This window comes from Pholcus phalangioides, unplaced genomic scaffold (assembly GCF_987345545.1).
Source record: "Pholcus phalangioides strain wild (caught in Gottingen) unplaced genomic scaffold, Ppha-v1.0 ptg000010l_1, whole genome shotgun sequence".
NCBI lineage: Eukaryota > Metazoa > Arthropoda > Arachnida > Araneae > Pholcidae > Pholcus > Pholcus phalangioides.
In genome coordinates, this window is record NW_028301603.1 from 34,694,834 (window position 1) to 34,711,796 (window position 16,963).

General features: G+C 37.9%; 1 long non-coding RNA gene across 1 annotated transcript; it reads left to right on the top strand.

Annotated features, from left to right (window-relative positions):
- Positions 1-289: 289 nt before the first annotated feature.
- LOC149081339 (uncharacterized) lies at positions 290-15,280 on the top strand. The gene is made up of 4 exons (XR_016193432.1): positions 290-990; positions 4,947-4,976; positions 12,929-12,961; positions 15,243-15,280. It is a non-coding gene; the product is annotated as an uncharacterized LOC149081339 (long non-coding RNA).
- The last annotated feature ends 1,683 nt before the right edge of the window (positions 15,281-16,963 follow it).

Genomic DNA, 16,963 nt, shown 5'->3' on the forward strand with positions numbered 1-16,963 from the left:
TTTAACGTTGAAAAATTTCGATAGCGGATGCAAAAGATATATCCAGTCTGAGGCCCCACCAAAAGTATGCGAATTGGTGTCCCGGGTAATTGGTTGGGGGGTCCTGGATTTTATTCGTTGGTAAAACGAATACAAATGAAAATTTTTCATAGCACTCGCACCGGGGGATGACCGACAAGCTTCCAAGTCGGGGGGCCCCATGTTTACAGGTTTCATTTTGGGGCCCTGGACGAATCTCATTCTTTTCTGTTGTAGAATTCGCAACAGCGGAAGCCCGAGATAAAGCCAGTCTGGGGCCCCACCAAAAGTATGCGAATTGGTGTCCCGGGTGACTATATGATCGAATTTCGGAATTGGAGTTCACAGATCCGTCTCTTTTTAACACTCCAGAGGCGCCACCATCGGAGTGTTAAAAGCTTCTTTAGCATAGACAGGCCCACGCAGATATTTTGAAAACTTTACCTCGCTGTGGAAATCGCGATTGGGGCCCCCTTTATTTTGCAAATTCTGAAAATTAAAAGTACGCCTGCTTTATTTAACAAAGAAAGATATTACGTTCTGCAGAGGGTTTAGTGATTTCTGCCATATACCGGGAAAGGGACTAATCAGGTATCGTGCTGAGCTGTTTCCGTCGATCACTTACGACTAATTGCCTCGTTGTTGCGAAAATTCAGAAATTACGTCGGTGGAACCTCTTATTTGACAACGATCGAAGGCATCTGAATCGCGATCGTTATCTATTCTGTTAATTAAAAACCCTTCTCTAGACTTACTTTAATTGAAAACGTTACATTTCACGGGGAAGGAAGAATATCTGGAAATATCAAATTTTGTATTTCTTTGTCAAAATTTCAAAATGAAATAGAGTTTTATGCGTACGTTTATATATCACCTAAAATAGTTTTTGTCATATTATGCTGTCCGTAATGCACACGACCGATCCATTTTCTTGTGTTTCAGTTCGATGACTCGAAAGGACGTGGACATAGGGTGAGTTTCAGTTTTGTCAAACTTTGTTGTCTTTCACGCACATCTCTGGTTACCAGAACTACAGCCGCTAGCTATAAGAAAAGCGGACATACGTTATGGTCATTTAATTCCTACTAAAGGTGTACTACAAGAGAGCCTTCTTCTTCATCACAATGGGATCACGTGAAACAGAATCCCGTCTAAGGGTGAAAATATATAGTGCACGATGGTTTCCGATTCTGCACCCCGCTACGGATTGGTTGAGAAACCTGAAATTCAAGTTTTTAACCAATCCATGATGGCGCGGATATGCAGAATCGGAAACCAGCATGCACTGTGTTCGCACCCTTACGCCATATGAAACACGGATCACCTGTGATTACAGGTGGCCGATTCGACCTTGCAGTCTCTCGGCTTTTCCCTTAAAAATACTTACCAATTTACGAACATTTTTATCTTTCATGGTCGACTTTCAGATCATATACTACGGTCAATTTTTGGCGTTATAGTTGCACTCATTGCAGTTAGGAAGCGGATGACATAACCATCGCGCACGCACTGCATACTTTATTCACCGATTTATGCTCAACAAATGCTAAAAGACAACGTGTAAGCGTAGTTCTCAGAACGTTGGTGCAGCATTTGATCGATTAAGGACGAAAGTGTCGGGGGAGAGCAATTCACAAAAAATTGCATATTTTGAAATGCAATATTAACAAAAATATTTAAGTTTGAAGTTTTTAGTACTTGTCGCCATGTATTGAGAGTGCAGTTCACAAATTGCGAAACGTAAATTAAATTCAAAGTTGTAAAAACTCTGTAATTGTGGAAAAACGTAACTTTTATTTCTTGTGAAACCAATAAAACGGTTGAGTTCATTGTGTTTGTGTACGCTCCCTACCCTTCTAGCCAATGGAAACTTGCCAAAATAGCCATAACTTGATAAAACATTGATTTCATACATTTATTATCTCGATATATATATTCATTTAAAAATGTGAACTTTTTTGCAAATAACTTTTTAGGACAGGATATGCATTTTAATAATTGAAAGTTTTCGCACACGGGGACTATATAAAAAGTACATTTCTCTACTTTATATGCATACGACCCCTCAAACAAATCTTAATATTTTCAGTAATTGCAGGTCATCTGAAATCTTTTTGGCTAAAAAAATACGTTTGTAAACGCCTCCATTTCGGATTTATATCGCGTTGAAGAGGTTTTGGAAAAATAAATAACCATCATGAAAAATTGTTAGTTTCTGACCTTACTAATTGTTAATGATTATTGATTATTTAAAATTGATTAATAATTACCTAATGAATTAATTATCCTCCATGAGTTCCTGATGCTAACTAAGTAGGAACTAATAAATTCGAGATGGTCAATTGATTCATTGAAAACAGGCCAATCCACGTAGTGAATTGATTAATTATTTTACTCTGAACAGTTTGGACTTAAATTTATTAATTTAGGAATTCATGAGTATTACCCCAGCACCTCCTAGAGGTTAAAGGGCTACGCAGTCTGCTTGTGACGTCAGTAAGTAGTCCATTTTCCCTAAGAATATTCAGGGAAAAAAAAATTTCTGCTCGTGCCAGTATCATCGTTGCGAGGAAAAGAAATGATCGGGCTCATGGACTAATGGTTAAACGAGTGACGGTTAATCGAAGTTTTACTGCAATTCTAAGCACATCCTGAAAAACATGTCCGGAAAACTCACCGCTATCTAATTCACCGTCAGGGAAATCCGTCGCCGGGAAAATTCACTGGCATTAGCTTGACGTGAGTCAATGAATGATCGCGTGAACAAGTCAACGAGTGAGTGAATGAAAGAGCGAAACCAGTTTGTCACTAGAGCTCTCTCTCTCTAGCTAGATTTCGCTCATTCACATGGTCGCTCAGTCAATCACTAGGTAGCTCATTCAACCACTCACTCAATGGGACAAAGTTCCTTTGTCACTCACTCACTGGGCCACTCATTATACCACGTACTAGATTGCTAATTATATGGCTCACTCACTAGGTCACTCGATAACTCCCTAGATCACTCACTAGCTCAATAAATCCGTCATTCACAATTCCGCTCACTATGTTACTCGGTCACTCTCTCAATAGCCTGGTCACTCACTTGATCTCTAGGTCACTTATTGACTCTCAAGGTCACTCACTTTGTCATTCACCCACTTGGTCACTCACTATGTCACTCATATCATCAACTCACTAGGTTTCTCACTCTGTTGTTCTCCTAGTCGCTCATTCTGTCACTCGCTTACTCGCTAACTAAGTCGCTCACTCGCTAATTTGCTCACTCAACAACATTAACCGCTCTATCACTCGCTGACTAACTGCTGTATCATTTACTGACTCATTGACGACCGTATTCACCGACAGAGTTTAAACTACACTGGTGTAAGAAATTAAGAGAATTTGCAGACTTCGTCGATTATCTCTATAACTACTGTACCAATTTCAATGAAATTTGATATGTACATACATTGATGCAATACAAAACAACCATTCAATAATTGTAGTACACACACGCATGATCGTGCGTAACACTCGTTGGAGTCGGAAGGTATGAAACAGCGGTTGCTGTTCTTCGAACAGAAGAGCTCTATGTGGCCTCGCTTTATCGTCCATTAAAATGAACTCGTGGCCAACTGCACCCCTGAAAAGACGAACATAGGGCTCCAAGACCTCATCCCTATACCTCACACCACTCACAGTGCCTCTTTCAAAGACATGGAGAGGTGTGCGGCCATCCAACATGATGCCAACATGATTAAACCTCCTCCACCATGATGGTCGATTTCGCGGACATTGGAAGGTAGGTAGCGGGTCCCTGGTTCTCTCCATATGAACGTACGGCGAGAATCGGTGCTTAGGCTGAACCGGGACTCATCAGTGAAGAGAACGGTCACCCATTGATCCATACTCCAATCTCTACGCCCTCTGCACCATGATAAACGGATTCTCCTGTCCGTAGAAGTGAGCGGGAAGCAAACAGCAGGTCTTCTTCCAAGCAACCCTCTCTCATGAAGTCTTTTGGAAACAGTCACCCACGGGTTCCTGGTGAGGAACGAGATAGCTGAGAAGCGGTAGCACTCCTGTTACGCCTCGCTATAATCGACAAATGGCGATCTTCTCTGGCCGTCGTGGCTCTAGGACGACCTTGCCCAGGCTTTCTCTCGATGGATCCGGTATCCTGAAACTGTTTCCATAAGTTACACACGACGCTGGGCGTTAAATTGAATTGCCTCCAAATCTGGACTTGAGATTGGCCTGCTTCTAGCCTCCCCACAATTCGCCACCTCATTCCATGATCTGAACGTTGGTGGTTACTCATTTTTACTGTTACAATTTGAAATTAACCGATTGCTGCAAAATGACACCAAGAAATTCTCCGAGGTGTGGTAGCGAACGAAATGCGTCTTAACTTACGCGCGCTTATAAAGCCTGTTTCTCTACTGGCTCCGCCTACACACACACGTGTACGCTTACGTATTTGACGTACAAGATTTGCATTTTTGTCTAGAAGCAGTGGTTTTACATTCAGTTCAGTTCTTTCATGAAATTCGATAAAATATGTAAATTCTCTTAATTTATTTCACCAGTGTACAATCGCAGGTTAAAGGATTAGAGGTCAACACGGATTGTGGTAAAAGTCTTGAATCTAACGAATCCGTTTCGATCTCCAATCCTTTCACCTGCGATTGTAGTTTGAACTGTGCCGGTGAATACGGCCGTAACTCGCGTAGAACTGTTGTCGATGAGTTGTTGGTCGGTGAGTTTTCTTAGCGGTGAATTTCCCGTAGAGCCCTGAAAACTGAGCATGTGCACAATCACAACGTCATTTCAACATTAATTCGGATCTGGTTTTGTATCTAATTTGATTGACAATTACAGGATAAATAAGTTCTTGCTTCAAAATATGATCAACTAGTAATAGCCGCTTGATTATTTTCTTACAGCACAGGCACAGGAAGCACCAGCGGTACATGGTGAGTGTTGTGGTTCATTCGATGCAATTCAATGCACAAAAAATAGTATTTATTTTCATAGTGATTCTTATAAAGTTATTTTTTTCATTGTTCCTGTCGCATTTCTAACGCATGAAAATAAATATCGTATTGGTTGTAACACGTGGAAGAAAGATGACATTTTTGTTTTTAATACAGATGTACACAGAACCCGCTGAATGTAGGTACGCTGATTTTTTGGAAAGCAAAATGCGCTCCAAGGAAGAAACATTCTGTCTGCTTCTATAGAGTAGTGGTAGAGCACTCATCCGGCATACTGGAGGGCGTGGGTAGGGATCCCCGTAAAAGTAGAGATGAATTTTTCTTTGCAAAAAGATCGGCATCTCTCTAGATTTAGCCAGTTTTCTGAATATCTTGTATTTGTAACATATTCCTCCAAGTCAGGGGTGCACAACGCATTCCGTCCGCAGGTCACGTATAAGGTATTTCGGAAACGCCCTTTCCAAAGAGTAGTGACCATATGACCTGTATTTTATAGGACATTCCCATAGTTTCGATTCCCCCCCCCCCACACTTTTTATTATAAAACTTTATTGTGATAAGGGGTCATTCAAGTATGACGTCAGCATCGATGGGAGGGACCGGGCGTTCGACTCACAAAAATGAGTTAAACCGGGCCGCGAGCTTGAAAAGGTTTAGTACCAATGCCCCACAGAGCCACTTTAGTGATCTCTTAAATGTTTCACGGATCCTTCGAGTACTCTGGAGACGTGCAAGGGCCGCTTAAATGCTCCGGAAATGTGCCACGTATCACTCAAGTGATCCGTAATTATGTCATAGATCACTTAAGTAATCTGGAAATGTTCCGCGGGTAACTTGAGTGATGTAGAACCGCACTGGGGACCGCTTAAGTGCTCTAAAGCTGTGCCACATGCCACTCAATGGATCTCTAAATGTGCCACGGATCGTTTAAGTGTTCTGGAACTGTGCGGGGCCGTCATTTCAACTTTTCCAGGGGGGGGGGGGGGGGAACATATAATCAATATATGTATATATATATGGCTTGGAACTGTGTCGCGGGTTACTCAAGTGATCTTTGTATGTGAAAGTGATCTTTGAGGCCTATTTCAGTGATCTGAAAATGAAAATGTGCCACGGGCCACTTAAATGCTCTGGAATTGTGCCGCGGGTCATTTAAGCGATTAGTAAATTTGTCTCTTATATATAGTTCATTTTTGCAAAATTAGGTTTTGGGGCGGGGGGGAGGGGCAAGCCACATCAAATAACCTTCAGGGCCACATTTGGTCTGCGGGGTCAAGGGTTTACCATGCATGGCTTAGAGGGTGGGTCGCAATGAATTCCTTAAAGATAAATTTTGAGGTTCTTGCCCTTCAAATAGCATTAAAATTAGGGAGGAGGCGCACCGATCCCCCTATGCCCCCCCCCCCTCCCGCGTACGTTTCTGATCCCACCAATGTGCGTTAGGAGGTAAGTGACAGTACTGACGAAATGTTGCTGACGGGGGGGGGGGGGTCAAAAATGGCTAAAAATTTGTTGACGTAATACTTGAACGGCTCCTGAGTATGACTATATGTCATACTTAATTTATTCTTAGACATTTTATCACACACATATTTTGCCAAACACATACGTGTTTTAGGCGAATTACATTTTGACTTGCAGTACCCATCATTCTCCGCGATTGGCGATATTTCGATAGCTTTAGCGATAGCTGCAAACTTTACTCAGCTTCGATAATTATTTTGGCTGTAAATGGCAAATTTACTTGCCTTTGAAATTTTTTTTTTTCGGCTCTTACCCATCAAGGTGCCTTAAAAATTTAAATACCAAGGCTGTATTCGTGATATTTAAATTTAAAACAAAAATTGAACTTGGCGCAACTCTGCAGAAATAATTTATATCTTTTTCTATTTTAATTCTAAATATTGTAAAAAAACAAGTTGTGTTATAGTAAAATGTCTGTTCTGTTCAAGAAAGAAATTTCACCGCCTCTGACGTACCACGTACCGAGATCAGCGCAGAAGGGAAACTTTAAGTGGAAACTTTACTTGCATATTTTCACAATTTTTTGTGACTGTAACTGACAACTTTATTCGCCTTTTGGGCTCTTTTTTTTTCTGTAATGGCAACTTCACTTAATTTCGATAATTTTTTCAGCTTCAAATGGCAACTTTTCTTTCCTTTGACAAAATATTTCGCTGTAATTTGGGAACAATACTTGCCCTTGACAATTTTTTTCGGCTTCAAGTAAAAACTTTCTTTGCCATTGTAATTACTTTTTTTGTCTTTTTTTTTTGCTATAACTAGCAACTTTACTTACGTATGGATTCTTTTTTTTTTCTGTTGTAAAGGCAACTTTACAATTTTGTCATTTACAGCCAAAACTTTCTCAAAGGCAATTTCGAAATAATTTGGCAATAATTGGCAACTTTACTTACCTTTGACAATTTTTCAGCTTTAAATGAAAACTTTACTTTCGTTGGACAATTTTTCCTGACTGTAAATGGCAATGCATTTGCCTTTGGCAATAAATGGTCACACTATATCTGCTTTAAATGGGCCATTTGTTTTACTTTTATTATTTTCCAACCAGGTACGTGATTTATCCTAAACGACCAAAACAAATTGTTTTCAAGAGTTTCCGACATCAGTACCGGAATATTTTTTTTTTTGTGAAAGTGACCGCAAGCACCTCTAATTATTCAATTACTCAGAGCAATTTAATACCGTTCGAGTTGGGTCGAAATGTTTAATAGGGGCGCTGAGAATCACTGCGAAAGGAAGATACGTATGTACACTTCCCATCATGTTCCAATTAGTTGGTAGTTTCACAGAATAATGATTCTGAAGGGTACGTCTGGTCAAGAAGTAGTACCATCGCCGTTTGTACATATACCACTTTCTATATTATTCTCATGTAAAATACTATGGTTGATTCTCAATCGGTTGGCTTCTTCAAAACAGAAACCGTACCACATTCCCAACCGAGATGCTCTCACAATTGTTACTATTACTAAACTGTTCATACACCTCATAAAAATTTCTCGAAAGATATTTCAACGAATCAGCGAATGATAGAAGAAAAAAAAACCAACTGTTTCTATGGCACTTTTTAAGACTAAAATACTTATTATTTCTGAATCATCCGTGTTTCATGATCGATATGTGCTGCAAAAGTGATGCCATCTGTCTCCGATATTATACGTCAATCCGTCAGAATTCTGGATTTTTGTGTTCCGTTTACACAGCGATAGAACTGCTTCTAATTTCTTCGTGGATTCGTATATGAAACTGCAAACGAATTAGAGCATACCGGAAGGTGTACAGTAGCTCAAAAGCCGCTGTTGTGGTGGAGTGGTCAGAGTGACGGACTCGAATTGCGAGGACCTGGGTCCACACCCGACCGCCGCCACAGTGGTAGTCAGCTGACGTAGGTTTCCTATGATTCCCAATATCGTGGAACAAATGCGAGGCTAAAGTCTCGCCATAGAGAGCAAGAGGCCTACAACAGTACGCGTGTTCAAACATCACACTTCTTTCAATATAGATTGCACCACCGAAAAAAAATTTACTATACGTGCACTCAAGACTGTTGGGTACACACATTTGCAAAACCGGAACAAGTAGCTAGTTAGTAAATTGCCCATGACAATAGACCTGAGTTGTGCTCGGTTTGAAAGAATGTTGCGCTATCATAAGTCTTCTGACAAATGCAATTATGTTTGCATTGCCAACTCATTTGCATGCCCTACCCCGACCATGATATACCATGGTATAAAGCAGAAGGAAGATATTTATCGACACTTGTAGTGAAATTTGTTTGGGATTAGTGGACGTTCATTGTGCAATTTTCGTTTTTGGACGGATCGAAAGTGCTTTGACAAATACAGTTTAATCAATTATGAAAGTAATTAATTCTTATTTAACATGAATTCATGGTAGGATTGCGCAGAACACGCAATGAAAACTGTAAACCATATGAAGATTATTCGGTGGATTATTTTCAGGAAAAAGTAATTAAGGCTTCGAGGAAAAGGTGAAGCAAAGCTCAAGGAGCAAATGGTTTTTGTATTCCAAGACAGTTGATGAGTTTGCAAAGCCCGGTTCAGTAATCTTGGGAGCATGTAAAAAAGAAATTTTCTTCCAATACACAATCAAAGAAGACAGCAGATAAGAATCAAAATGGAAGCAAAAAGGGATCCTCAAAATGCCCACTAAGCAAACAACCTGATGAATTTAATTCGGTTCACGGACTTAATGTGAGTTTGTCCCTTTGGAAACATCGGCTGAGAGAATTATGTCAATCTCCCTATTGCGAAGAGAATCAACCCAAGGTACAAATGGGTACAGCTACAGGGTGTCCTGTAAGTGCTAATGCGGCCCTTTGTCTGATCAACCGTTCGTCATAGACGTCAAAACGGACGGGCAACGATCCTTTCCCTCATTTTATGCTGTCGTTTCCAAACTTTTCTCCTATTTTTTATTAGAAAAACATTCTAATTGGAAGTTAGAGAACAAGAGGCCCGTGAAGAAATTTAGAGTTTTTAAAATTTGTTATACACGGTATTATCACACTTAAAACTAGTGCAGAGTAATTTTTGAACAACTTTTTGAGAATTATTTTTTAATTGATACTACACCTCTACGATGGATGGTTGATGAGATAAAGGCCACATTAGCACTTACAGGTATTACTTACCTTGTATAATGCACGTATGACGTATTACAGGTTCTTAGTGGTAGTTGGTAAATTATAAGATGATTATTAAGGTATTATGGGTTCTTACTGCTAAATACAAGGGTGGAAATTGAGATGTTTCTTCGCTAAAGGTGTCGGTCCTTCTTTACTTTCTGAAAAAAAAACACAAGGGGCAGGTTTCGCTACAAAATTTCATTCCATAAACCCATGTTGTCCTTATCGGCACGTGATACATGCCGCTATTACCAAGATTCCAGCACGATAATGACCGCAAATGTAGCTCAAACATTGTTAGACAAAACTTGAAAGGCAATAAAATGGGAGTTTTATGGGCGGTGAAATCAGTTCTCTGACTTGAATACCATCAAACATTTATGGATTGAGTTTGACAAACAAGACGGAGCCAGAAATTATGCAAATTCGGTGTTTTTGGTAAAAAGAATGGTAAAAAAAACATGTCCAATGGCCATGGGATGAACTCATCGAGTTCATTCCAAAACATGATAAGTAGTTCCACAATCTAAATTGTTGGGCCGATCTTCGCCACAGAGAGCAAAGGCCAACAACGATTGAATTATTCAAATTATTACACTTCACTCATAGTCAGAAAAAATGATGGCAGATGGCCGCGCTACACGTAACAAGCATCACACAGAAACAAATTCCATGTTGGATTCACAACACGTACACGCACATTCCAGAATCGACCAATTCGTTAGAAGTTCCGGAGAGGAATACGGACGAGGTTCATGTGTGGTTTAGTAGTAGTAGTCACACAACAGCAAAAGACCATTTCTACGGGAAACGGTTCCCCGGCGTTTCAGCTTTCCTTAAATATTTCAGAGAAGCGAAATTCGCTCATTAAATGCCATAGAACTTTTATACTTACCAAAACGTTGCGATGAAGCAAACAGAAATAACTGATTTTTCTGAAAATCATTGAGAAAAGCGATTGTCTGTTTTCAGAAAAGTTGCGAAGCACCGGCGTAGACTATATACTACACAACAGGGATCTTCAATATTTCAGACATTGCGGGCCAAAAAAAATCCTTAAAGCCCGAGGGCCAACAAGCCATACCACGTTATCTAGACCCGGGGGTCCCATATCAAGCCGCGAAGAGGGGAGACATGGTCCGCAAGGCTGAAATCTTTGGCGGGCGCAAAAGCCATACTCTTTTCGCGTACCCTTCTATACTGAATTTAAAGCATGAAAAAGCGAGAAAATTATGACATTTGTCCCGGGCCCGAGGGCTGGATCAATGTCAGCCCATGAGAAGGGGTCCTGAAGTAATTTTTTAAATATCCAATTATCCCAAATCCAAAAATATTCAAAAATTATCCAATATCCAAAATATCCCAATTTCCATGAATTCTGAAATAGTTTTTTCATCAACTATGAATTGAATCAATTCTGAGAACAATTCTCACAATTATTCTGGAATTATTTTATAATTTATTTTATAATTATGAATTTTCATGAATTGCGAAATAATTTTTTCCACCAATTCTGGAATCATTTCCATCAATAATTATGCAATAATTCGTGATTAGTTCAAAAATTTCTCATAAATTCGGAAAATATTCCTGAATAATTTCTCATTAATTCTGAAAGTGTTTCTGGATATTTCTTTCAGTAATTCTGAGCTTTCAACAATTCTGGAATTATTTCGTTCAGTAATTCTGAACTTTCCATCAACTGTGAAATTATTTCTTTCAGTAATTATGAACTTATACAAATACAACGCCACAACAGGCAAAATACCCAACGAGGTGGCTGATAAAAAGATGCCCATAAAAATATGGATGTCATATACTTCAAAAATACAGCAACCCAATTAAAAATGCAATTAACAAAAATTATAGTCAATATATACACATGATAAAATACTATACAATGCCCATAAAGAATACTTATGGTTGTCTTATTCTAAGTATGGATAGCTTCTCGATTCACGCCAACATGTTTATCGTATTTCTTTTTAAACGTGCAAATATATAATTATAAGTTCATAAAGTACTTGAGTAAGTGAATAATTATATTATAGTAATTATATAATTATAAGTTATATAATTATAAGTTCATAAAGTACTTGAGTAAGTGAATAATTATATTACAATAATTATATAATTATAAGTTCATAAAGTACTTGAGTAAGTGAATAATTATATTATAATAATTATATAATTATAAGCTCTATAATTATAAGTTCATAAGGTACTTGAGTAAGTGAATAATTATATTATAATAATTATATAATTATAAGTTCTATAATTATAAGTTCATAAAGTACTTGAGTAAGTGAATAATTATATTACAATAATTATATAATTATAAGTTCATAAAGTACTTGAGTAAGTGAATAATTACATTATAATAATTATATAATTATAAGTTCTATAATTACAAGTTCATAAAGTACTTGAGTAAGTGAATAATTATATTATAATAATTATATAATTATAAGTTCATATAAATTTAATATTTCATCAACTGTGGAATCATTTCTTTCATTAATTCTGAACTTCCATGAATTGTGGATTTATTTCTTTTAGTAATGTGAACTTTCAACAATTCTGGGATTATTTCCTTCAGTTATTCTGAACGTTCATGAATTGTGAAACTATTTTTTTTTCAGTTATTCTGAACTTTCAACAATTCTGGAATTTTTCTTTTATTATTTTTCTTTAATTACGAATTTTCATGAATTGCGAAAAAATTGTTTCCAAAAATTCTGGAATCATTTCCATCCATAATTATGCAATAATTTGTGATTAGTTCAAAAATGTCTCCTATTTACGAACATTCCACAAACTAGTCATCAAGTCCTTACGAGTTCGTAAAACGAGTGTCGACTGTAATATACTGAGCTTAATAGCTAAATACCCAAACGTAGGCCAATCTCATTCCATGGAATGTGGTTATTGGTACAATATCAATAAATATAATACCTTAAATTTTTTTACTACTTTTCTGGATATTTCATATTTCCCATAATTCCCACAATCTGAACAGAATGTGAGTATTAAATGCCTACTTTTTGTATTTACTTGAGTTAAATACGAATTTACACACTGCTAAACATTGACATTTTCATTCCGTATATGCATTATTACATTAATTTATAAATACAGAACTACGTTCTTTTCATTATTAATGCCATGTAATTATACCAAATTTGTTGAAATTTATGGGAAACTGTATATATATTTGCCCTTAAGATAAATTCTTAAAATATATCGCACATCATTTCAGAGAAAAGACTTGAAAGATATCGCCAAATACCTGGTAAGTACTATGGAAATTTACGTTGATTTCAAATAGTTATTATGTCTTATTATTAATCGCCCAAATCTATATAATAATAATAATTTCGTCACGATAATCGGCACAATAAAGATCAAGTCCATTGAAAATAATGCATTTGGATATACAGGGTTATTCCATAATTTCCCCTCGTCGCATTTTACGTTGATCCCATAGGTATCCTTCAAATTAGATAAAGTATCCAAATTTCGAGTAGAGCTCGTGTATGGTTTCCAGAAGATGTTGTACAGTACCAAATTCAGGAAAGTTGTTGTCCTGTCTCTCCTGGGGCAAACAAAATAATTTCGCGTTTTTAAGTGCAATATTTGCTTAGATATTATTCGAATTAAGAAATCGGAAAAGAACAACACAGAAACGAGAGAACGGAGAATGCGTCCATCCCTCATTTACGTTGTTCTTCCCCCAATTTTTGAATTCATATATCTCAGAAGAGACAGGACAACAACTGGGCTTTTGAGGATAGGGTGTCGATATGGAAAGTTAATTTTTATATTTTAATGATTATACAACCCCTTGCAGAGGCACATTTTTTGGTTTTGCCGCCTATCTCCCATTTTTAGTCTCATTACTCTTTCCACGAATTCACCATCCTGCACTATAAAATCTGTTTACCATCCCCCCCCCCCTGCTACAAGTACACTTGTGCCTGTGAGTCACTCTTTCGGTAACTCCCATGCTCACACAATCCTTTAGTTATTAATATGCTTGTGTACACTGTTTTGGTCACTCACATGCTTGCATAATGTTTTGGTCGATCATATATTTCCACACGCTCTAGATCACTCATTTGATTACTCACTGACATGGTTTCTTGCATTTTAGGTCACTCTTTTGATCATTTACATGTTTTCACATGCTCTAGGTCAGCAGTTCTCAACATTTGTTGATTCATGGAGCCATTTACAGCATATAATTTCTATGGCGGAGCCCCGTAGCCCCACCGTCCCTCTCGTTGTTGTTTTAAATTTACTGATTTTTTTTTTTTTTTTTGAGTGGCCGTGGAGCCCCTTAGAAGTATACCCGGAGTATACAAGAACTCCGCGGAACACCTGTTGAGAACCAGTTCTTCAAGTCATTCTTTTGGTCATTCACGTGCTTGCACCGACTCACAGTGACCTGGTCTCCCACTCTCTATGCCACTCTTTTGTTTATTCGTGTACTTACTCGCGCTCTAAGTCACCCTTGTGCTAACTCACGTGCTTGCGAACTCTACGTCATTTTTTGGTCGCTCTCTGACCTATTTCCTGGCGGTCTGAGCAGGTGCGGTCTTTTTGAGGAATACACAAATTTTGAAATGATGACGTCACTCTTCGCTATCCATACAAGGTTTTTTTTTAACAATTAGCTCTTGCGAGGATGAATTTTTGGAAAGAGAAAACATTCGACTGCCCTTGCGGGGAATCGAACCCACGCTCTTTCGTTTTCCGGGTGAACGCACTAGACTACAAAAAGACAACGAATCTCTCAATCTTTCCTTGGAGCTCGTGTGCTCTGAAAGGGACAGTACATGGACGGCCGGACCTGACTCACGCCAAGCTCACAACTACTGAATCTGCCACCAGCTGGTGACTTATGAAAGGATGACGTCATTCTCCGCTATCTGGCCAAGTGGTGAGCTTGGCCGGATAGCGTCCGGCTAGTCTGTCCCGGCCGTCCATGTACGATCCCTTTCAGTGCACACGAGCTCCAAGGAAGGATCAAGAGATTCGTTGCCTTTGTAGTCTAGTGATCCAGGATGTTGTTCACCCGGAAAGCGAAAAAACGTGCGTTGGATTCCCGGCAAAAAAGGCAGTTGAATTTTCTCTTTTTCCAAAAATTCATCTCCGCAACAGCCAGTTGTTAAAAACCTTGTGTGTATACAAAATTTTTTCTGCCTTTCTCCCAGTCTACTAATTTTCTTGGCCACTCATTCCTCCAAATTGCCAAACCTCCTGAACTTGCCGCCAAGGTCTATAGCCCGCCAAGACCCCTCCTCTCTGTAAATACACCACTGATCCCTTGCAACACGAATGAGGTATTTGAGTATTACACGTTATTTGGACACTTTTTTTCCTAAGTGGAAGCATGCCTGTAGAATCAACAGTTCGTCAGTAAAATGCGGCATGAGGAATTACGGAATCTCACCCTGTAGACTTTTATATTCTATTTTATTATTATGATATCTTTTATACGCATCATGTCATTTCATGTGTATCAGATGGAAACATGTTACTAATATCTGTTGGAAAATTTTGATTTTCAGCTGGATGTTAGCTCAGAGAGAGATCTGCCAGTAAGTTTCAACATTCTTTCTCAAATTATAATAACCAAGGCCCGGATGTTGTTGCGCTAAAAAATCTTGAAAAATGACTTCAAAACATGCCCTAAACACTTGCAAAAAATTAAAAATTTGTTATGATTGCGAGTGATGATTCATGAATCTGTTAGGAGCGCGGGCGTTATGGCGGCCCCCACAAGGTTGGGGACTGACAGGGATTCAGCTTGGGGGTCCCCCGAGACGATTCTTATGAATTCTCGTGAAGAATCCGATCGGATGGCTTACTGAAGGTACACTAGATACGCTCTCAGACTGTTTAGGTACACACACACACAGTTACACTTCCGGCACAACTCACTAGGTAGTAAATCGCCCAAATGTGGCGATAGACCTCGTTTTTTAAAATAAGTAAAAAATGATAGCCCCCCCCCCCTCCTGTGAGAAAATCCCTTTGTATGCCTATAATTAGGAAGCCAAAAAAGCATCTTCATTTTTATTTCCCGAAAAATGCAAACATATTTCATTCATAACTGCTGCAGTGTTCATATATTTTTTGCCAATTTTTCCCACGGTCAAAAAATTTTAAAAAGTTAAAAATATCTCGTGAAAATGCCAAATCGTGCCCAAAAAACTCAACAAAAATTGTTCTGACAGTCAAAAAAAAAAACCCAGAAAAAATGTAAAAGATGTAATAAAAAAAAAAATTCAAATTGCAACATCACCGGACCCTAATTACACCCAAATACTTGAATTCCTGCGCTTATGGATTCTGAAAATCGATGATAGTTTGTGAATTTTATGAATTGTGATAACGAATCGGATTTTTGTGTGGCTTAAAATAATCACGTTTCGCCATATAGGAAGTAAGTTAAACAGATAATGCAACAATATTTATTTTTCAGTAGTTATATAAATTCATATTGTTATTTTTTCATTTTTTCTAATTGCATATAAATTATTATTTTGGCATTTTTAATATTTTTTGAATACTGGTTTTTTTCAGAAATTCGTAAATAAGTTTATTCAATTCGTAATAAGAAATTGATACATTTTTGTATGCAATATAATACGGGAAAAATTATTCTCACCAAGAGAGGGATTTTTATGTCTCTGTAAGAAAAAAATTAGTTCGAATGATAATCGATAGAGGACACTGAAGCGACTAAATCACTGAAGTTATTTTCCCTCGCCCCGCTGAATTTTCACATACGTTTCGAACAGAAAAGGTTGAAGAAAGATTCGGGCCTGAATTCCATCCAGTTATAACGAACTCCAAGATACCGGAAAAATCACTTCGTTGTAACGAAATTGCGTTGGAATTCCTTGTTTTTGCATCGTTACTATGAAAACGTATCTGAAGGATTAGAAAAGTGTTCGTTAAAACGAGATTTTTTTTCGCTATAACCATATTCGTTAAAACGGGATTTGACTGTATTTTCTTTTGCGCAGTGCCTTCTATGAAAATTATCAAAAATTTGAGAATTTTTTTTCAATTTTTTGTGAAACAAAGAAAAATAAATCGCGCTTCGTGAGAATTTTTCCCACTTTCAAATTTATCAATTCCTTCAATTTTTATGAATTTTTTAAACTATTTACGAATTTCATGGGACGCCATCTATACACAATTTTTTACACTTTATCAGTTTTTCTTATTGAAGTAGTGATGTAAATCCGTGATTTCGTATTTATGAATTTTTTAAGATGTG